Source organism: Labeo rohita, chromosome 12 (assembly GCF_022985175.1).
Source record: "Labeo rohita strain BAU-BD-2019 chromosome 12, IGBB_LRoh.1.0, whole genome shotgun sequence".
In the NCBI taxonomy this organism is placed as follows: Eukaryota; Metazoa; Chordata; class Actinopteri; order Cypriniformes; family Cyprinidae; genus Labeo; species Labeo rohita.
Window position 1 is genome coordinate 9739049 of NC_066880.1, and position 23683 is coordinate 9762731.

General features: G+C 35.7%; 1 protein-coding gene across 7 annotated transcripts in view; it reads right to left on the minus strand.

The window, feature by feature from the left end:
* rbfox3a (RNA binding fox-1 homolog 3a) overlaps positions 1-23683 on the minus strand; it is a 498709-nt gene that overhangs the window by 266310 nt on the left and 208716 nt on the right. Inside the window, exon 1 of one of the 7 annotated variants that reach the window (XM_051123723.1) lies at positions 18334-18352. The exons of the other annotated variants lie outside the window; for them this stretch is intronic. The gene's annotated coding sequence lies outside the window, so the exon portion shown is untranslated. Of the gene's footprint in view, positions 1-18333; positions 18353-23683 lie in introns of those variants that run through there. 7 annotated transcript variants of the gene reach the window in all.

Genomic DNA, 23683 nt, shown 5'->3' on the forward strand with positions numbered 1-23683 from the left:
ACGAGTGCTGGGAGTGGAAATGAATTTCAGCAGTCCAGCATATCTGTTTAGTTTGCAGAAAGCAAAAGCACTGTGGAGAATGGAGAGTGAGAGAGATGTGTAGAGCCAGCGAGAGAGAGAGAGAGGGAGAGAGGAAGGATAAAAGACCCTTCCCGAGTTCGGTCCAGCGAGGGTCTGATGGTGATGCATGGTTATGGACCATCTGCACTCAGAGGCGATAAATTTATGATTATGGTGAGAGAGCTAAAAGGCTGTCCATTACTGTAACATAGTGGCCTCAGTAGAGAGTCTCTCATCAGGCCCAGCTGAGAATCAGCAGTAAAACCGGACAAGGCATCTAATATTAAGCAAATTTACATGCCAACAGCAGGTGTCAGTCAATAGCCTGCTGACAGTTGTTCAGCTACTCAAGCTGCAGCGCTCACTCACTTTCTCCACTTTTACCTTTAGGTCCAAATGCGCTACAGAGGACAGAGAGCATGCTATGGCTTCGAGATGATTGGTGTGCATGAAAAAGGCTCATTTTGCTGACAATGGCGGAAAGACAATGAACAGAAATGCATTCACACTTCGGATCACTGTCGCGCTATTGATTCTTAAATAGCATCGCCGTCCAAATAGCTGGTGAGGCTTTTGTGCTTTGACATCTCTGCGGTGCGCCGTTCAATTAGTTTTAGTGTCCCGGTCCAGATGCCGCCACCGTTCAAACGCGTCCAGCAAAACACAATCGAGAAGGCCGTGTGCACATGCGACCGACGCAAACGTTCAACCCAAGGGTGTCTGGGTAACCAAATGACTTGGCATTTCAGAAATGATCTTGAGTTTAAACATACAGCAGAGTTTAGCTGAGTTTTGGCGAGGGCTTTGTTGATCTGCTGGATGGGGTGAAAATTAGGACACCGGCTTCCCGGTACCAAGATTTAAGTTGAAGAAGTACTCGGATGAACTTGAAAAAGTAAAAGTTGTGTTCTCGCTAATGCTGTCTGCAAGCCTACAGATCTACTTCTGAAGCAGTCTGAGATTAAACCAACGCAAGCAAACTAGTCAAACAAGTAGTAAGTTTCCCTTGAGATGGAAACATCCCATGTTGAACGGGCAAAAACTGTATTTCTGTGGTCGCTCGCTGCTGATCTTCTCAAAAGCATCAAAAGAAACATGTCAGTTGAGTTCTGTAGCAAACAAATTCAACCTTGAGAGAAATCTAAGGCTGCCTAACAGGGGTTTGTATAATAGGAGCTTTTGTTGAATTTGAAGCTTCTTGTCATTTGAAAATGTTGTTGGCACACTTACAATATTTTAGGGGTAATTTGTTTACAGAACTGAATGTGTGGTCTAAGCTAAATAATTAATGATTCTTTTCCTCTAGTAATTGGTTTTGCTCAACCGCCAAATAACAATCTAATGTGAGCTGCCTCTCAAAGCGTGAGTCTAATTTCAGGCATTTGGTGCAAATCTGTCACAGTTATAAGCTTAACACATGCATTACAAACTCGCTCGGGGACTGGCTACAATGCAGAGTAATTAATTTCAGAATTAAAAGAACAGTGAAAAATCCATACGTTTCCACAATAGTCAAAAATTTGAATCCATACACTTTTGACCCATTACAAACCTTGACTGTTTGTTCACTTTAGTGGGTGATGCTTACTTACTTTTCAAATGCTTTGCGCTAAGCTAAATCTAATCATTTTGAGTTGCGTTTAAAAGGGATTCTACATCTGATGCCAGTGCTTATTATAACAAACACAAACACACAAGTAGCTTGTCAAAATACAAGCTACTCATAATTTAATGAAATTAAAAACTAGTTAGCTCCACTACAGGCTACGAACAAAAATGGTGTGTATGATTATGATTTACTAATAAATTTAATCAGTGCACACGGTTTCAAAAACAAATGAACAATCCCAATCAAAAAGACAACAAGAAAAGTACTAAATATTAAGGCTGTGTTTTAACACAGATTTCATGATTCAATTCAGATTCACAAGCTAGCGATTTGATAAAGCAGTAGAGCCAGAGAAGCTGTGGTTTACAGTGAATTTATAACAGCTAACCATTTATAAAACGGTTATTGCATATGCGTAGTAAGGTTTCACAAAATAAAACAAAAAATAAAGTGTAAATATATTAATAAAAACATTATTGTTCCACCAAACAATGTAGTTCCTCAGAGCAACACAAACGTAAACAAAGGTGTATGCTTATAGTGTAATCTACAACAGCTTTGAATCAACCAATCAGAATCAAGGACCGGAACTATCCGTTTTATAATTCGATACTGATCTGTCACGCCACATTAATGTAATAAAATGTACAGAATTTTAAATCTGAGACTTTGTTTCATATCAAAAGTAACAAGCTTAGGTTACGTTCATTAGCTGAAAACAGGCTAGACTAATCAATAATTTACATTGTTTATAAAAATGAGAATCGATTAAAATCAACATTTTACTCAGCCCTTCTAAATATTCCAACATAAAAGCTGATCCTTTATCTAATCTGTTCATTTACAAGAATCATATGATTTATCCACACAAACTACAAATGTAGCCGAATTAAAGACTTATTTATTTGAATGTTCATTTATAAGAACCATCAAAATGAACCAAATGATTCAATTCTTATGCAACATATGAGAGAAAGAACCATTTGGAATGAATCGATTCACTGGAATATTTACTGGAAATTTTGCAAGCTGTGATATTGTAACTCTACTAAAAATACAGTTGAAGAGATCACAAATCATTCACAATTTGCTCACCCTCACTTCGTTCAAAACCGGTATGCCTTTTTCTCTGTGAAGCACAATAGTTATTTTTAATAACGTCGGTGTCCAAACAACATAAGACCCCTTTGACTTTCATTATATAAACAAAACAATAAAACATTCAGTGAGACATCTTCTATTGTGTTTCAAAGAAGATAGAATATCATATACAGTAGGTAAACAATGGTGAAATGATGACAGAATTCTCCAATTTGGGTGACAACAACAGCAAAAGGTTTTAAAGAAATAAAATAAATTTATAAAATCTACGAATCCCAATGGAAGTGATGTTCTTTACGGAAACAGAACAGAAACCTACAAAACATCAATAACCTTCCCTACTTAAGATTTCAGGATGTGTTTTAAAATTTAAGGCGTTGAGAAAAACATCAGACTACCCTGTCTGGCCTTTTCGGAAACCTTTAGAGACCCATCTCTTGATGGGATGAACTGAGAGTGGTCGGGAGGAGGCGCCGTTTGGGTTGGTTTCAGGTGTTGTTAACTCTTTTCTCTTTGGTCTCAACGGCAGGAAGTGCTGAAGTCAGCAGAGGTCTTCTTGTTTGAGTGAGCCTTTCAGATAAATCAATAAAGCCGCTTTCATCCTCTTTCTGATCCATTTGTCCCCTTCGTTCTCCACGCTCTGCTGATATGGAGCTATAGGAGAGGGAGACAGAGAGACGTTTTTGCTAAGCTGAAAGGCAAAGGGTGGCCTGACAGCTGCAGTGCAGGATAACCAGTGTCCAATCGGCTCTCGGCAGGTGACGGCGTCCATCATGGCTGCAGGCATGAGCGGCCATGGTATTGATGCAGGACAGGTGAGGCACGCGCTGCTGATTTGAAGAACGGGTGGGTTCGCCGGCGATGGCGGGCGTGCTAAATGAAATACATCACATCAGTGCCTGCGCCTTAATTACACCTGTCAATCAAAAGAGCTCCTGCTTATCTAGAAACTGTCTCCTCGTGCCCAAAAATAGGCTGTCTAGTTTGGAGGAGACAAGCCAGGTCCCAGCTCGCCTTTCACGCCCATTTTCAGATTATTTTGGGCTGGCGATGGTCGTTTTATGAGACCTCAAACATTCCATGTGTCCAAACAGATTGGCCGATGCTACTTTACTCAAAAGGTAATTGTCTTTTTATTTGGTTTCAATTTTGAGAGAAGGAGATTTCAGGTGACTAATGAAATACACATCCAAAAATCAGCTTCAGACCATGTGGTGTAGCGTAAGTGGCTCCTTTAACTTTATGTTGGCCCCGGAGGGGCACAATGCAATGATTGTATTACAGTAAAACACAAAGTAACAAAAACCACAATCATTTCCACAAACCCACACCGTAAAACTGTTAACAGAAACATCTGTTATTCTTTAGCCGCAATCCAATTCATGTTCTAGCAGTTTTCATTTAATTCATGCAAATTACACTTTAATTTAGATTAAAATGTGCATACTTTAATCTCATTTAGACAAATATGAGTATAATACAGGGTCCTTTTAAGCACAGCTTATTTCCAAGAATGCAGAAATATCAATATAACACAATGATCCATTACGAGTCACTCACAGCGTCATTATAACTGAATTGAGTAAAATATTCTGTTTTTTTTTTCTTAACCCAAATGCTGACTTCAGCCTGTTGAGTCATTTTATTGGGTTATTTTTTAATAATTTTACCTAGGTGCTGGTTTCAACTTGTTGGGTCATTTTATTGGGTTATTTTTAATCTTTTTACCCATGTGCTGGGTAGTTTTTCTATAGCTAAGCTGCTGGGTCATTTTTAACGCAGGTTGCTGGGTTGAGCCTGTCTCTGACGAAACAACCCAGTTGCTGAGTTACAGTCAATCAGAATGCGGGCTTTTTGAGTCCTCTACAGGAGAGAGCGGTTCTCAACGCTGCCGATATGGTGCTTTTCTTTAGAGAAATAAAGGTTTGCATACATTTTATTTTGTTTATAAAGTCTTTACTGTGCTGCAAATTGTATTATTTTAAGCAACGCAACATAAGGACGAGATGACAGTCAGCTGTGACAGCAGCGGTTGTTTTGCAGGATGGAAATGCCTTTTGCCTTGCATAAAGTAAATGAATTTTATTCGTTATAATACTGAGTTTAATTTACTTTGATTTTAAAATATGTTCTCTAATGTCAGTACTGCTTGTTTATGGGCAGATTTTGGAGTTGGCACAACACCGTCACAAAAATTAGCACTATATTTCAGTAAAAAGCAATTACAGGGAGCGGTTGAATACACTACAATTAAAATGCTACTTTAAAATGTTATATTTATGTTTTAAATGCTTGTTGAATGAGTTTAAATGTATGTAATATTGTCAACTATGCTGTATTCACCCAAATAAATTAAATTTGTCTTGTATTTTGTCCATGTGTTCTTGCTTAATAATATTTGTTCATCTTTTGATTATTGCTGTTGCCTCTTGTAACTCTGTTGGGGGGTTTTATAAGTTCCAGTCCATTTTAAACCAGCAATATAATAATTTTTTAACAATAGTTGGCTTATTAAAATAACCCAGCATGTTTGGTAAAAACATTTAACCCAACCAGCTGGTTCAAAATAACCCAGCATGTGTTCTGTCCAATATTTACCTAGCGCTGGGTTGCCAAATAACCCAAGTTGGGTTGTTTTTAAACCAGCATTTTTTAGAGAGTGGATGTGTCAAATAACTCAATGGATTTCTTTTGGGTTAACTACTAGCTAGCAACAGTGCATGCTAGTGCCTTAGTATGCTAAATTTAAAAAGATCAAAAAATCATTTGATTTACAATGTTAATAACTGTGAAAATGCATTATCACAGTATGTGAAAAGGGTCCATCAAGTTCCATGCAAAAGCATGCTGGACTAGAAGTATACAGTCTGAAAAAATATGGAAATGTGGACAAACCCAGCGGTAGGGTTAAATGTTTAACCCAGTCATTCTGAGTAGCTTTATTTAACTCAACTATTCCTTAAAAATAAGTATATATCTTGTCTAAAATGCACCCAAAACAGTTTGTAAATTAACATTTTTTAATATGTTAAATAAATTAACATTTATTAATTAGTTGAATAAATAATAATTAAATAAGTCATTTTTTTAAAACATTTCTAATTAAAAAATATTTACCTTTTTATTTTTTCTCATGCCTCTAGTAATTATGTGTCTGATTTTTAATTTACAACCTATTTTTGGGTTAATTTTAAGCCAGCCATTTAGTCATTTTTAAACTATAGTTGAGTTAAAAAAAACTACCCAGAAAGATGGGGTAAATATATTACCCAACTGCTGGGTCAAAACAACCAAATCGCTGGGTTCGTCCATATTTCACCCAGCGCTGGGTTATGTTTAACCCAGCATTTGCACTGACTAGTTAATTCAACAAAAATTATTTATGTAGTCTCAACATATTGTATTTTAAAAAACCACAATGAAAAACAATAAAAACAATAAAATCTTGTGACAAAATGTTCAAGAATTATGCTGGATCATTTATTTTAACTGAACTGAACAAGCAACACAACTTTTTTGTTTTGAGCAAATTTTGTTTGCATTGCCTTTGTGCTGTCCCAGTCAGGGTCACTACGGAGGGACGGCAATCATTCACGCCACCAAGACCTGAACTGGCAGCAAACCAGTAAAAACTCCCGCAAGTTTCAAAAGTATCACGCCAGCGTAGAATAACTCAGAGAGAGCGCCAAATCAACACAAACACAATGAGAAAACACTCTCGCAAACAATAAATATGTGCTAGAAAAGGCCATTTTCTCTACCCATTAGAGATGCAGAATATTTCACTTCCTTCGGAGAGAAATACATAAAAATATGGCACTGGGACATAAACAAAAGCAGCACTGAGTACAACTCTTTACATGACTCCCCAGTTCTCTATCTATTTAATAAATGAGCCCCTGTGATGGAGGGAAAAAACAGAAAGCAGCGTTATATGAAAATGCAACACAAGGATAACCGCGATCGCAAAGGAGGGAATTTGCTTTAAATGGAGGTAAATCAACCATGCTGCTCTTTTCAAGCTTTTTGTGGGGATATTGGCTGCTTGCTGACTCTCCCAACTCGATGCCAGAGGGGAGGAGAAATGTATGTTCAATTCTGCAGTCCGCGCATCGCTTGGCCGGGGGTGTTAACACTGTCAGGGCACATGAGGCTCCAGACTATCTGTTTCCCTATTCTGCTTCATTCTCATCAAATTGCTTGTTTTATTTATATCAAATGATACCTCGCTCCCCGCGCTCCTTCGCTCGGCTGATAACGCACCCCTCTCTGTCCCCCGCGTTCGCCCCCATCCCCCGATACATCCTATGAAATGTATTGCTTGCTCATTGTAAATAAAACATAAAGCTTCCTCTGAGCTCCTCCCTTGAGCCACCTATATTTCTATTTTTGCAAAGAGCAGCAAACCTTATACAGCGCTGCTGCCACATCACTATGAGCAAAGACTAACTTTATATGTCTGAGATATTGAAAAGGCAACTTTAAAAGCACTACTGTCCCTGATGTAGATATCACAAAATGCAGCTTTGATACAACTCTACGAGGCTCCTTTTATAAGCGTATCAATCATAGATTTCCAGCCTGTCTGTTGTAGACGTGCTCCTCACTCACTTGCTCTTTGCAGAGGGGTCCAAAAGTCTAAGAGCATTAATAAAAATGCAGACTTACCAAAATAACAGTAAAAAGTAGAAATTAGCGAGAAGTAAAAAAAACAACAGGAATTTGTCATAGCTGTTTGAAGTTTGTGTAAAACATGATGAGATAAATATATATACACTACTAGTCAAAAGTTTTTGAACAGTAAGATTTTAATGTTTTTTTAAAGAAGCTCTTCTGCTCACCAAGCCTGCATTTGATCCAAAGTACAGCAAAAACAGTAAAATCTTGAAATATTTTTACTATTTAAAATAACTGCTTTCTATTTGAATATATTTTAAAATGTAATTTATTTCTGTGATCAAAGCTAAATTTTCAGCATCATTACTCCAGTCTTCAGTGTCACATGATCATTCAGAAATCATTCTAATATGCTGTTCAAGAAACATTTATTATTATTATTATTAATATACATATATATTATATCAGAATATTCGTGTGACTGGAGTTATGATACTAAAAATTCAGCTTTGAAATCACAGAAATAAATTACATTTTAAAATATATTCAAATAGAAAACTGCTATTTTAAATAGTAAAAATATTTCAGAATGTTACTGTTTTTGCTGTATTTTAGATCAAATAAATGCAGGCTTGGTGAGCAGAAGAGACTTACTGTTTAAAAACTTTTGACTGGCAGTATATATATATATATATATATATATGTATGTATATAATTTTTAAAAATATATAATTGCTGACATCTTAATTTCTTTCATATTGACAAATTTTTTCATATATACCATACTGCACACACACAACGCCCCAAGAAGAGACTTAACAAATGCAAACACATGTTTTGCAATTTCTGTGACAGCTTTGAGAACACGAAATCTATTAGAGAATCAAAGCCGAACTATAGCATTACGATCTCATCGCACATATGTTACATCGCCATAACAATTCTGAGCGCAACATGGATAAATGCTCTTTTTGGCTGGCAGCTGGGGAATTTGAATAGTGTGTCTTTTCAATGCGTTTCATGAAGTGCTTAAACCCACCTCAGGGTTCTGAGACGCCTCTCATCTCCAGCTGTCTGCAGCGGAGGGGTAATGTTGATTGATGGAGGGAGGGAGGGCTAGAGCGATGTGCGGTGCAGTCGGAAGGCAGAGGAACGAATGGCTAACGCTAAACTTGACTCACTCCGTCATAAAGCCCATATAATTGTATCATGGACATGACACTGTCGTAATCATCCATGGCAGTTTATGTCAGTTGGTGACAAATGACAACGATTTACCAATGGGGTTAAGCCACACAGAGGACAGACACGGTCAGGGGATTATGATTTAGCATGGGGGTTCAGCAATGCAATGAGGACCCATGATTCACCAGGGTAGGACAAAGCCAGAAAGAGGACATCTTTGATTCAGTATAGTTACAAGCCAATGAGTGAACATTACTCACCAATGGGCCCAGGTTGACATCAATGAGCTTGATAAAGCGATAAAATGATTTAGAACAACAATGAACTGGGTAATTATGTGCTCTAGCCTGCAGCACCCGACGTACTCTAGCATAACCTGACACGAATTTCTCTTTCCCTGCGTCTGATGCCTGCTGTATCTCAAAGCACAAAATATGTCACTAAATGTCAGTCTCACTGGAACTGTTCTATTCTAATTCATCATGGCAAATATCAATCAATGCTGTATGTATGGTTTTGGGGATGTGAGTATTTACACCCTAACCTTTGACTCCTGACGGCCCGCTGGTGAGTAGCCAGGAGGGAGTACTTCACTCCTCAAACTAATGAGCTATTGATTTGTGTGAGATAGCCTCGAGAAACTGGGGTGTGGAAGAGAGCTGAAGATCTGGTTTATGTGTGACTGAGCGATGTATGAAATCATTCGCGCACCGCAAAGACGACGGGAAAGGAAAATCGCAAAGCCGAAGTTGGGATGTGAAAGGCCAAACAAAACAAAATAAAACAGATAACTTGTTATGCAACTTTTGGTCAGTTCAAAGCAAAACAAAGTCCACAAAACAAAATTAAATAAAATATAAAAAATGACTCGTTATGCAATATTTTGTCAGTTCAAAACAAAACAAACAAACAAACAAACAGTACACAAAACAAAACATATCTTGCTGTTATGCCACATTTTTTTAAGTTCAAAACAAAACAAAAACCATAAAACAAAATGAAAATACACAAAACAAAACATGACTCGTTATGCAACATTCTGTAGCTTCAAAAAACAAATAAAATGGAAGTGCACAAGACAAAACCGGTAACTTGTTATGCAACATTTTGTCAGTTTAAAAGAAAACAAAAACCGCAAAACAAAATGAAAACACAAAACAAAACAGATGACTCGTTATGTAACATTCTTTCGGTTCAAAAAATTGAAGAAATAAAAGCAAGCAAACAAACAAAATGAAAGTGCACAAAACATAACAGATAACTTGTTGTTATGCAACATTTTGTCAGTTCAAAACAAAAAAACAAAAAATTAAACATTAGACAAAATAAAACAGATTACTCATGCAACATTCTGTCGGTTAAAAAAAGCAAACAAACAAAAAAAATGAAAGTGCACAAATCAACACAGTTACCTTGTTGTTATGCAACACTTTGTCAGTTCAAAACAAAACAAAATGAAAACACACAAACAAAACAGATGACTTGTTATGCAACATTCTGTCATTATATAATAAAAAATAAACAAAATGAAACAGTCCACAAAACAAAATAACCTGTTTTACAACATTCTGACAGATCAAAACAAGACAAAAAAACAGTAAAAAAAAAAAAACATTTAAAAATCTATTACACACACATCTGTGTATAAATTTTTTTATAGTTAATTCATACTGAAAAAAAAAGTGTTAAATGCATGTAATGCATTATTCAGAACTGCACACTCACAACAATTACATATGTTATATACATTAAAATTTTAAGTCTGACTTCTGTTCCATACAACTGTTTTATCGTCAGGCATTTTACAAACATCAAGCAAAAGGCAGGTTTGAAAAATCTGCATCGCATTCGAAAGGCTCCCTCACTCAGCAAGTATTGTGTCTCTTTAATTCCTCTATGCTCCTCCATACATTATCCGGCATATTGCATGTCAGCAGCAGTGCACATAAAAGTTGATTTTTTTTTAGAGTTCGATGTCCAGAAATGCAACAGAAGCAAAGTTCTTTGGAAAGGCAGGCACTTTTGTTGTTTTATGGTCCAATTTTACTATCTAATGTAATAAATGAGCACATTAACTCCACTCACTATATAAATAGTGCATGTGTACGTGTTAATGTGTGAGGATGCGTATGGCTTTTAGTGGCTGCTATACAGTGAGCCAAAGCATTTGCTTGTTTGTGACTAAGTCTGTGTTGTTTCTCTCCCCCCTCTCTCTCTCCCGTCTCTAACGCGATGTGCATCGTGGTTTTTCCTTCCAATGAAAATGACTCAATGAATGTGCCAATGTCTGGAAGTTAATACCTGATGAATTAATATTGTATGGTTTCATAACCACTATCCCTGCCTGTGGGTCAAAGCAAAGAACAGGAGAACACCACATGATTTATTTGCTTGCAGTGTAATTTTGTGCAAACAGACATTATTGGTCTGAAAAACAAATGATTGTATGGTCAAAAAATGCTGTATAAAGTGGCACCGTTACCAGAGCCGCACTGCTCATTATAGGTATCGGCGTTCCCTAGGGTGTCTTTGTAGCCGTCTGTAAATTTGCATTGCAGTGATTTACCACGCAGAAAATACTATGCATTTCTTTATGCATTTCTTTGTTTTGTTGCAATTGTTGCATGTTCTGCACTCGTTCACTGCTGCTAGCAGTTAGTTTAGAAACCATTTTAGAGCTTTAAAAAAAGGATAAACAGATATTTGAGCCACTGCACTAAAGATCTGAGGATAGATGTCATTTCAGTTCACTCTCAATGGGAGTGATTCAAAGATTTAAGTGAATCTTAAGTGAATCCTCTCTACACTTGTACAGAGGATGGCTTATCTTGGTTTACAGTATCTGTGTAACATAAGCTACTTTTCATCATTCGTCCTGTTCCTGTAAGCAGTCCTCTACACACAAATGCATGAATAAAATAAGAGACCATATCTTAGTGTTCACCTATAGATATGTATATATATATATATATATATATATATATATATATACTGTATATGTTATGTTTAATTCACTAAAAAAACCTGAAATGAATGCTTCTGCATTTAAAAAAATAATAATAAAGTAATGTAAAATAAAATTCTTCTTTTGTTTATTTGCATAAACACCTAATTTCTATAGTGTAAACTCTGTCCAACCGTTACAATTAAAGACAAGCTAAAAGTAAGAAATCAGGTATGACATCTGGGGTAAAGAGTACTGGAATTATAGTGAAATATTTTTAATGAAACTAAATGCAATGAACAAAAACCATAAAACAAAACGAAAATACACAGAACAAAACAGACTCGTTATGCAAAATTTTGTTGCTTCAAAAAATAAATAAATAAATAAAAACAAACAAACAAAAATGAAAGTGCACAAAACAAAACAGGCAACTTGTTGTTATGCAACATTTTGTCAGTTCAAAATATTAAATAAATAAAAGCAAACAAACAAGCAAACAAAATAAAAGTGCACAAAACAAAACAGATAACTTGTTATGCAACATTTTGTCAGTTCAAAACAAAAACAAACAAAAAAATACACAAAAAATGAAACAAAAGAGACCATATCTTAGTGTTCACCTATATAAAATTGTAAATAAAAATATATTTTGGTCACACTTTTTAATGTATTTAGCCGTAAATAGCAATGCCAATAAAACATACTATTTAGTTTATGTTTAATTCACTTAAAAACTATTAATGTTTATACATTGTAAAATAATAGTAATAAACCATAAAACTAAATAAAAATACACAAAACAAAACAGATGACTCGTTATGCAACATTTTGATGCTTCAAAAAAAAAGCAAACAAACAAACAAAACTAAAAAACACAAAAAACAGATGACTCGTTATGCAACATTTTGTTGCTTCAAAAAAAATAAAATAATAAAAAAATAAAAGCAAACAAAATTAAAATGCACAAAACAAACAGGTAACTTGTTGTTATGCAACATTTTGTCAGTTCAAAACAAAACAAAAAACATAAAAAACAATGAAAACAAAACAAAACAGATGCCTCATTATGTAACATTCTGTCAGTTTAAAATATGAAATAAATAAAAGTAAACAAACAAAATGAAAGTGCACAAAACAAACCAAAACAGATAACTTGCAGTTATGCAACATTTTGTCAGTTCAAAACAAGAAAAACAAAAAAACAAAAAAAAAAACACACAAAACAAAATGAAACAAGAGACCATATGTGTATTTTATATAGTGTTCACCTATAAAAAAAATTGTAAATAAAAATATATTTTGGTCACACTTTTTAATATAGTGTAGTCATAAATAGCAATGCAAATGAAACATACTGTATATTTTATGTTTAATTCTCTAAAAAACTATTAATGTTTCTACACTGTAAAAAAAAAAATAAAAATAATAATAATAATAATAAAATGAAGTACCGTGAAATAAAATTCTGCCTTTGTTTATTTTCTATAGTGTAAACTCTGTCCAACCATTACAATTACAGACAAGCTAAAGTGAGAAATCAGGTTTGACACCTAGGGTAAAATACTAGAATTACAGTGAAATATTTTAATGAAACTAGATGCAATAAATACTAAAGTGTAGATAACCAGTTAAACCTTAAACATTTGCTTTCTATCAATGATTGCATTATTAAATTACTAGCAATATGAAGTGTGCATTTGAAAGCATGCATGTCCGAGCAAACAATAAAGGCAATGAAATGATTTGTTTGCTTTAGTTTAAGAGATAATTGCTTTGTGGTTTGATTTCCTCCTCTCCATTACATTTTAATAAAATGCAATAACAACGCCTCCTTTCTGTGAGAAACCACCCTCTATTGATCATCATCAAGGGTATGAACAATAAATTGAATAATACATTTACAAAAGTGCTCTATTTGAGAAGACCTAATGATTTGGATGAAAGAAACATCCTATTGGTTTCTTGTGCACTATAAACAATGTCAGAATCCATCAGACACATGCAGACTCAAATAACTGGAAATTAAATCTCTCCACCTAAGGTCTCTTTATTCTTTTCCTCTTCTCCAGTTGTCTCTAATGTTAACATTATTCACTCAGTCTCACCTGACCCTGACTGGCCAAGGGGAGTTGGAACACGTGGCCTGGCTAGTTATCATTTCAAAGCCACATATATCCATATCCTCATTTCTGTATACATCTGCAGTGTCGGTCTCCAATCCCTGAGCTGTAAAGTCATCTCAAAGTTAGACCTGGCTCTTTGAAGTCCCACCAACACAGCATTCAATGCTGTCATTATTCAACCACCAGAGAGAAATTTAGCATAATTTACACAATATGCTTCACTGTTTTTTTTCCCTTCCTTTCTTCCTCTCTCTCTTATTTATTTATTTATTTTTATTCATTTATATATTTATTTATTGTGTTTTAAACAAAAGGGGGTTATTTATTTGTTTATTTACTTACTTACTTATTTTATTTTGGATTTTAGAATTAGATTAAGAAAATGCCTTACATGCAATTCCAAACCATGCCTTGTGTATAATAATAGCAACAACAATTAGATAATGTCAATCATTTCTATATTTTATATGATCTAATATTATATAGAATAAATTATCACATAAATACAGAATTATTGACAGAAAGAAAGACAGATAGAAAGCAAAATTAAGAGAAAATTATGATAAAAATGACAAAAGAAAAAAAGTCTGCTAACTATATGCATAACCTTTTTTTTCATTTTTTCCCAAAGATTTTTGTTATAAAACAGTCCACACCTTTGTTAAGAAGCAACATGTTAATTAACAAAGAAAATAAATGATTTGGTTTATTAATAATAATAATAATAATGATGATAATAATAATAATAATTAATAATAATAATCCAATTAGATTCTGTATTATTTTCTTTTTTTGGTTTATAAAAATATCAGAAATAAAAATCTAAATAAATTGAAAAGTTTTTCATAATAATAATAATAATAATAATAATAATAATCCAATTAGATTACTTATTATTTTCTATTTTGGTTTATAAAAATACCAGGAAAAAAACCCAAACAAATGGAAAAGTGTTTCCTAATTAAATAAATAAATAAATAAATAAATAAATAAATAAATAAATAAATAAAAATAATAATAATAATAATAATAATAATAATAATAATAACAACAACAACAAACTAATTAAATTATTGTTTTATATTTTGTTTTTTAAAAATATATGAAATATGCAAATCAATGGAAAAGTTTTTCCTAATATTAATAATAATAATAATGCTAATAATAATAAAATTAGATTTAGAACAGATTCTTTTTCTGTTTATAAAAATATTTGATTTTTTTTTCTAATAATAATAATAATAATAATAAAATTAGATTACTTATTATTTTCTTTTTTTGTTTGTTTATAAAAATATAAGAAAAAATATCAAAATAAATGTAAACGTTTTTCCTAATAATAATAATAATAATAATAACATATTACTACTTCTACTACTCAATAATAATAATAATAAACCAATTAAATTACTTATGTTCTATTTTGTTCCTTAAAAATATCAGAAAAAAACATGTAAATAACTGGAAAAGTGTTTCCTAATAATAATAGTAATATAATAATAGTTCCATTCATTTCTAATCATTTTTATAAAACAATAAAGAAACTAATTGGTTTGGAAGAAGAACAAGATTATAAAAGGCCTTCGCTAAAAAACTTTTTTGATGATCAGCAGTAAAACCAAAGTAGGGGTCTGGGAATTGGACCCTCGGCTGGCCCTAAATGATTCTTTAGGGGGTGCACAAAATTCCTCTGACTTGACTTTGCTTGGAGTTCTGCACTGCTGACTTCGCAAGCGCTCCCAGATCTACACTTTGTTATTTAAATGCTCTTCTTTATCTCACCTTTGGAAGCGGAGACCGCGCACGTGCCGCGTAAGGGCGAGGACCGGAGGAGAGGAGTTGGAAGGGTGCGCTGTGGCAGGCGCGTTCTGGAATGACCTTGGAAGTCACTCAGCAGCGAGTTACCCCCGGTGATAGGGCCTTCACTGAAAAGTTGGCATGGCCGCTGCCCCTGGCACAGGCAACGATCCGAGAGAGCCCAAGACTGGGCTCCTGTCCCACTGGAGCCCGATAACGATCAGATGGCAAGCTCCAGGCTGGCATTTATTTGGGATACAGTTAAGGAAAGTGATGGCCGCACAATCATTGACTGTGTCACTTGATAATAGCCCCAAGCAAACAGGCTTCGGTAGACTCGCATTCCTCACAAGAGTGATTCATTTGTTCTGCTTCCATGCGGTTTACTATCTGCTGTGTATCTCGCAGTCTCTCTCCCCTGGACATCCAATACCCGCCAAAAGATTTCCAATTTCACTTGGACAATGGCCTCAGAGGGCTGTAAAAGACCATTGATTTGGGCCCTCCTGCAAATATTCTCCCTAAACAGTGAGAAGCATCTTTCAGGCCATTTTACATCTTAATGGATAAACCATTGAGCCCCGCTTGATTGTTTAACTAAGAAAGTATATCATCGAACCACAAGGACCATTTGCACAGGGGCCTTCTGGGATGCCGGACGCAAACAGTCAGACATTACGAAAGAAGAGATAAATGCTCCAACATTTCCTCGTAGACCGCTGCAACAGGATCTAGCCAGCGGTGGTGGAGGGATAGTTAGAGAAGGGCATCGTTAGGGTTGGGATAGCGAGAAGAAAACAAAAAGTGTGTGTGAAGACACAAGCCTACAAGCCTTCGACATAAAGGTCAGGATGGTACCCTTCATTTGGAAATCTGTGTTCACGCTAATTAGCTTTGGCCGGGCCAATAAAACAGCTATTCAACGGAACAGATAATAATGTCACCATCTGAAAACAAACAGCAACGCTCCCCCCAAAGAGCAAGAAGCGGCGTGGAAGAAAGTGCAAGACTACTTTAAATTGTCACAAACCCTGTACATCTCAGCCATACCATTAAGGCAACCTTTTGGGAAATTATCTCTGACTGCCCAGGAGCAGCAAGACAAGTAGAATATCAGTTAAGGATGGGACACCTCGATTCGAGCTGTCTTAGTTAATATTGTTCTTTAGATGGACTTTTAATTGCCTTCTCCAAAAGTCTTCCTCCTCGAGCCTTCACGTGGTACGGCCGAATCCTCTCGGCTTCCTGGCGGGGCTCGAGCTCGAGGGATTCACGCCGTTCCTGTGAACAGGACCGGACAGGGTTATTAGAAGGTAGAAGATTCGAGATTGGCCCTTGGCTGGTGCGGTAGCTATTTCAAGAGCGCTTTCCTCCACTGAGCAGAGCGCCATAAGGGACTGTATATGAAATCACGAGCTGTTTTTTGCAGGAATATTTCAAAGCGGGGTCTGCGAGGAGTTGCTTTGTGTGCCAGTGTTGTGGGGGCTGGATCTGGCCATATGTCAGAGCTCACTGCGAGAACAGCCTGGATCTGCTGGGGCTGGGACTCTCCGCTAGGCGATGTCTTCTCTTCCAGCTCTCTGCTCAACCCTGTGAGACCTGATGTCACCCTGCTACACAGCAGTTGGTTGTGCCCAAACACGCACGGGGGAACAAACACACAGTTCCACCCACACACACAGAGTGACAACAAACACAGACTATGCAAACACTCCACATGGCCGAGGTCAAACTAGCTATTGCATCATCCACATATTGTCTCAAGTAATTACAAGCATCTGGTTGAGGCAATGAAGCCTCCACAGCCCTCGGCTGTGGTCTTGACACCCTGTGTTTCTATAAAGCTAATAAAGGTGAAAGGAAAAGCAGCACATACAGCATACTACATACAGTATATAAAGTCCACAATATTAAAACAGTACGGTAACTACAAATATAATTCTAATTCTTTTTTTATTAATATTATTAGTTTTTTACCAGGAGAGCTGTATATGAAACATGCTATTTCCACTGTAGTGTTGCATAATTGTTTGGGAGGAAAACAATTAAATCAGGGGTTTTCAAAATGTGATTCGATGATCCCAGGGGACCATCAGGGGGTCAAAATTTCACATAAATAAATAAACTGAATGAATGAATGAAAAAGAATGTTTTATATTAATTATTATTTCTAAACTAGATAAGTTTAGCAATAATTACTGCAAATGAGGAAGAAAGTTGCAATAAAATAAAAAATAAAGAATCACAAAAAATATTGCTTTAACACTTAAGTACCATCAAAATATTTCCTGTCCTCAGATTTTAAAATAAATATATAAATAACAGTTATAAAAAGACTGTTTTGTGAAAAAGACGGTTTATATTAATATAATTTTTATTTTATCTAAATTAGTATAGTTTTATATCATTGTTTATTGCCTTTATATAAGTATATCTTTATTCATTATAATTTCTTAACTAAATATGTTGTGCATTACTGAAAACGAGGGAAAAAAGCTGCAGTAATAAATAAATAAATAAATAAAACAATATTGCTTTAACACTTTAAGTACCTTGAAAATATTTCTGGCCTCTCCTCAGGTTAATAAATAAATAAATAAATAAATAAATAAATAAATAAATTAGTGTTTTTTCTATATTATAAATATACTGTTTTGTGAAAAAGATGGTTTATATTAATATAATTTTTGTTTTATATAATTTTATATATATTTTTTATTTTTATTACCTTTATATAAATATATGTTTTTATATTAATTATAATTTCTAAACTAAACATGTTGTGCACTAATTACTGCAAATGAGGAGAAAACTTGCAAAGTTGCAAAAAAAAACAAAAAAAAAACAAACAAACAAAAAAAAACAAATCAGTACTACTTTAACACTTAAAGTACCTTGAAAATATTTCCTGGCCTGTTCTCAGGTTCTAAAATAAATGAAAAATAAATAAATGAATGTTAGACTTTATAGCAGTTATAAAAATACAGTTCAGTGAAAAATGGTTTATATTGATACTTTTAATTTAATCATTTTATATCATTTTTTTAATTGTCTTTATATAAATATATTTTTTATATTAATTATAATTTCTAAACTAAATATTATGCTTATTAATTACCTAAAACGAGAGAAAAAACTGCAATAAAAAAATAAATAAATAAAATTACAAAACAATATTGCTTTAACACATTTAAGTACCTTTAAGTACCTTGAAAATATGACCTGGCCTCTCCTCAGGTTCTAAAAAAAGAAAAAAAAGAAAATGAAAATAAACTGTGTTTATGTAGTTTTTTCTACACACATCCAAGACCACCCAGGTGTGTGAGGGGCGTTCATTTGTTTGAACACTCAAAGTTCAAGATTTAGTTTCTACTTTTGGCTGAACAAACCCTGTGAAGGTGAATCTCCTCCAAAACAGCATTTACTATTAACCTACAGACTCAGTGATCGGTGACTCAGATAAACCCGTGAACATTTTCTTACATTCACCCAAGAGAAGACAGCACGGTTGAGATGCACAAGCAATCGTCCTCACCGGACTGTTCCCGCTCTCATTCGGGAATTCTCTGTCGCTATCCTCTTCGTCTGTTTCTCTATTAAACAAAGCGCGGTGTTTCCTTCTCTAGTAACAAATTCTCCTGCATCCACCACCTCCCCTTCTGTCGGAAGGCAGGGCTTAATGCTAGAGCTCCTTCCCACTGTGTTTCTGCACAATTAGCTCCACAGAAACTGGGGAACAGCAGCTGAGTTGGAGAACCAAGATGGATGATTGAAGTTGTGAAGGTGACGGGATGGCAAAAAAAGAGAAAAACAACATCAGCCATCAGCTCGCAAAGCCTGGGAGGAAGTAATAGTCCCTGTCAGCCGTAAAACCCCTTCCATCGAGGTGCAGGCCACAACTCCATAAGGCTCCACAATTTCTGCACTTCCCTTCATAGATAGTCAGCTTAATTACCCAGCAGGCCATGCATGTGGGGGCACAGCCATTGTTAGAGACAGAATGACATATGCACTCAGCAGCAGAAATGCAGTTGGACAGATCAGAATCATGAAGCCGGCTTTGAAATCTGCTGACTCCTCAAGACAACCCAGAGTTTTCATGCCCTTTGTCGAAGTGATAAAGGTCTGCAGGGGTGAAAATTAATGGGTTTTGTCCGAACGCTAGTTCAACAGGCCAATTAGTTAAATTAAGCTACAAATGTACAATATTAAGAGCGGTAGACCAATCTGGCTCTATCTGTTCTCTAAAAAAACGCTCTCGGGGCGCTGTCATCAAAAAAAGATCATTTAAACAGAGCTGATATTTAATTTCCTCTGTGTGGCACTTCATTTTCAACCCTTTGTTTAATTCAAGAGATGGATTAGCATATGTGCAACGTGATATATCTTTTAAAAAGTCTTTTGTAAAGTGAGTCGGAGAAGTTAACTCAATCAAGCCCTGACTATAGAGTTACAATTGATATTTCATTCATTAGAGACTGTATTTTTTCATTTAATCTCAATTTGCGTTTTACAAGTTGAACACTGTCCAATAAACCCAGTTTTTATCCTATATTATGCTATTTATATTCATTTTGTTTATTGATACTGCTGGGACGAAACCAGCGGTAAATAAACAGCATCTCAGCATTGCTAACTACACAATATTTCAAACGATTATGGGGACACTAGGGAGCGTTTTGACAAAAGTGATTTGAGACCACAATCCTCTATTCTTCTTTCTAAAAATGAGAAGTATTAATTCACACGTTTTGTGAGTAATACGTTGTTTTAATCCAAATGTGACATCTCAAGTCGAGCGAATCTGTTAAACACCTTCCTGCTTGTGTTTTATAATGATGATTTCAGCATAATACTGATCGTCCTTCCTGCCCTCTCTGACACGGTCGCTCCTTTTATCCCTCTTTTCTCTCTCTCTCCTCTTCTCTCAGCCCACTTATTCTGCCCATGTGCCAGCAGTGTTTAATTGCCGTGTCATAATGAAATCTAGTTTGATGAAGAACAATTCAGGCTCGGGCACCGCCTAATCAAATTAACCAAGTCCTTTTTGATTTTCAATTATCTCGTTCAGCGGAACGTTTCCTCCCTGGCACGGATCGACTATGACTGGAACTTTACAAAGCTGGAACGATGCTGCCTAACTATCATGTCGGACAGTTGACGTGTATCTCCCAAGACATCTCTAAGTGACCATGTGGAGTCGCTGTGTTGTTTTACATTCTTCCTGTTTTGGTTTTCCATCATACTATAAGTCACCCAGGACTTCCACTAGCAGCCATGTATGTCCAAAAGCTAGGTAGGAAGGTATACAGGAACATCCACTGGTCACAATCTTCTACTAAGATGTCTTAAAGTAATAGTTCACCCAATTTTCTTTAAAATATACTAGTAAGGTATAAATGATTTTGTTTCTTCATCCAAAGTGATTTTGAGAAATTTAGCATGATTGTTTGTTCACCAACAAATCCTCTGGAGTGAATGGGTGCCGTCAGAATGAGAGTCCAAACAGCTGATAAAAACATCACAATAATCCACAACTACTCCATGCGACTCCAGTTCATCCGTTAACATCTTGTGAAGTGAAAACCTGCATGTTCATAAGAAACAAAGCCATCATTTGGCATTTTAACTTTAAACCATTGCCTCTGTTATCAATACTAACACTTCCAGTGCAGTGAGAAAGTCTATCCTTCTTAAAATCCACCGAAATATTTGTACCGGATACCCATTTTCCACAAGTTGATATGATTCTTTAGGGTCTTAATGAAAAGTCTATAATATAGTTTGGTTAAAAATTCTCAATGGTTGTGTGAAACAACACTCTTTTTATCTTGCAATAATCATCCTGTTCTGGTCGAGGCTGCTTTAAATGTTAATGAGCTCTGCTTGCCCCGCCCCTCTCTTCTCTCTGTTGAGTGACGAGCCTGTTTACTTTAGCCGCATTTAGCCACTAAACTTGCTAACTAGCACGTTATTAGGAAAGGTGATTGCAGAGATTCATAACCCTTATACTCACTTCTGGATCACAAATGATTTGCGCGAACATAGACGCATTTATGTAGATCAGGAGGCGCATTCCCTTCACAAACAAATGTAATCCACTGCATCTTCAGCGGCTCAGATGTCGGGAGTAAATGACGATCACTATGTTCATTATTACATCCAGCAACACAACACCTCAATCGCTCAATCGGAGATATTCTTGTCTAACTTACATCCCTGCTCCGGCATTGAAACAGTGGAGGTGGGACTGTTACAGCTGATCTGAGGTAAAACGCTCATGTCAATCAACTATCTTGGGAGTGGCCTCTGTCAGTGTGACGCCACACCAAACAGTGCTCATTTCTCTCCTGATTCAGACAAGACAACTTTTTCACTGTATTCAATATTTTAGCTGGAAACAACAGTGTGAATTAAAAAACGGATTACAAATATGGAGCTTTTCATTTTACAAGACATTAATTGATGGACTGGTGGCATATGGATTAATTGTGGATTATTGTGATGTTTTTATCTGCCATGCGGAGTCTCATTCTGATGGCAGACATTAACTGCAGAGGATCCATTGGTAAGTAAGTGATGTAATGCTAAACTTCTCAAAATCTGTTTCGATGAAGAAATAGGATGACTTATTTTTTTAAGGGTCAGTGCTAACACTAATAGCTAGGAAGCTATATTAAAGTTATCATTGTGTTAAATTAGGAAAGCACTGAATATATACATTACGAAAAAGTAGCTTTAGAAAGAAATGTTTTAATTAACGCACAAAAACACAAATAAATACCGAAATATGAAATTATCTTTAAAAAAAAATTAAACGATACTCTAGGTATAAAACTAAAAGCACCAGTAGGTGGTGGCAAATTAATAAAATAATAAGTAAGTAATTCATTCAGTCGATTGGTTTAAACGGCTGATTCATTCAGAAACGAAGCAAGTGACTACCTTCGTAAATGGCTCACTGAATCATTGACTCACTCAATTTGTGGATTCGATTCATTCAGAATGAGAGGCACAACCATTTTCCTAGAGCTTTATTTTCATTGGCAATATTATTGACAGTGTGTCTAAAATTTAATTATTCGCACCTTACACTTTATCTTCATTTTTGAGTAAAAACAACGATGATTCTGAAAGAAAGCATGCAGTGTTTGTTATAGTAACACATGCAACATGCGGTGCTTGTATTTTAGCGTTGCTATTAATGTTATGGCTTTTTTAGCAAACAGTTTTCTTTGTAAATTCAGTTCGACAGCATTAAGTTGAAGAGGGTAAATTTTATTTCTCACTAAATCTGCACGTGCATTTTAGGTGTTCTTGCTTTGTCCAAGCAATAAATGCACGTCTTTGAATGAGCGCTGTAATATTTTTCAACCGCCCAGGTAATGTCAGTACAACAATTTCAGGGGCTGCCAAAATTACATTTTAAAATCAGTCAGAGCTATAGAAATGCATCTTAATATTTACATGTAAATCTCCATATTATGTTTTGGCTACTTTCTATCTGACCCCCCTACATCTATTTTTGACGTCCATCGGGGGTCAGACCCCCCCAAACCAATTTGCACCCTGTTGGCAAATCTATCTGAAAGTAGTCTTCTTATTTTCGATTTTGAGAAAAGCAAGTTCTATACAGAACCGTTCACAAGCGATCACTTCCAGTTATCAATGCTGTCCAATTCACTGTGACATGTGCCAAACTACTGTTGCGACAGTGTAAGGGTGCAGTTTTCAAAGCCAGGCGGCGAGTTTGCTCTCTACCTCGTAGGGTGATGCTACCTTAAATGGTTTATACATGGAAAGCTTTACTGAGTCCATCAAAGCGGATGTACCCTGTAGAGATGATACACACTGCTTGAGGGATTACATCAACTAGGCCCTACTTAAGGGCAGCCAATAGTTGGCCACAGTGAACTCCTGCAGAGAGGATGTCAGAGGCAGTAGAAAGCATCTCGACAAGTTGTTGCCCCTGGCACATAGACTTCGCTGACAGAGAAGGAAGGAGGAGATGGCAGAAAGGTATGCTTCTTCAGACTTCAGAAAAACCAGCACTTGAAATGTCCTCACCTGCTCACCTGCACCTGACCTTGTTCCAGCAGCACACATCTCTGCTGCTCCTGCGTCAGCCTTCTCAGGTCCAGTGACTTTACCGCTGGTCGAAAAGTGCCAGCACTACAAATGCCAGTAAGGCTTCTTGGGTTTCTGTTCACCATCTATTGAATCTGATGTATAATAATCTAAACC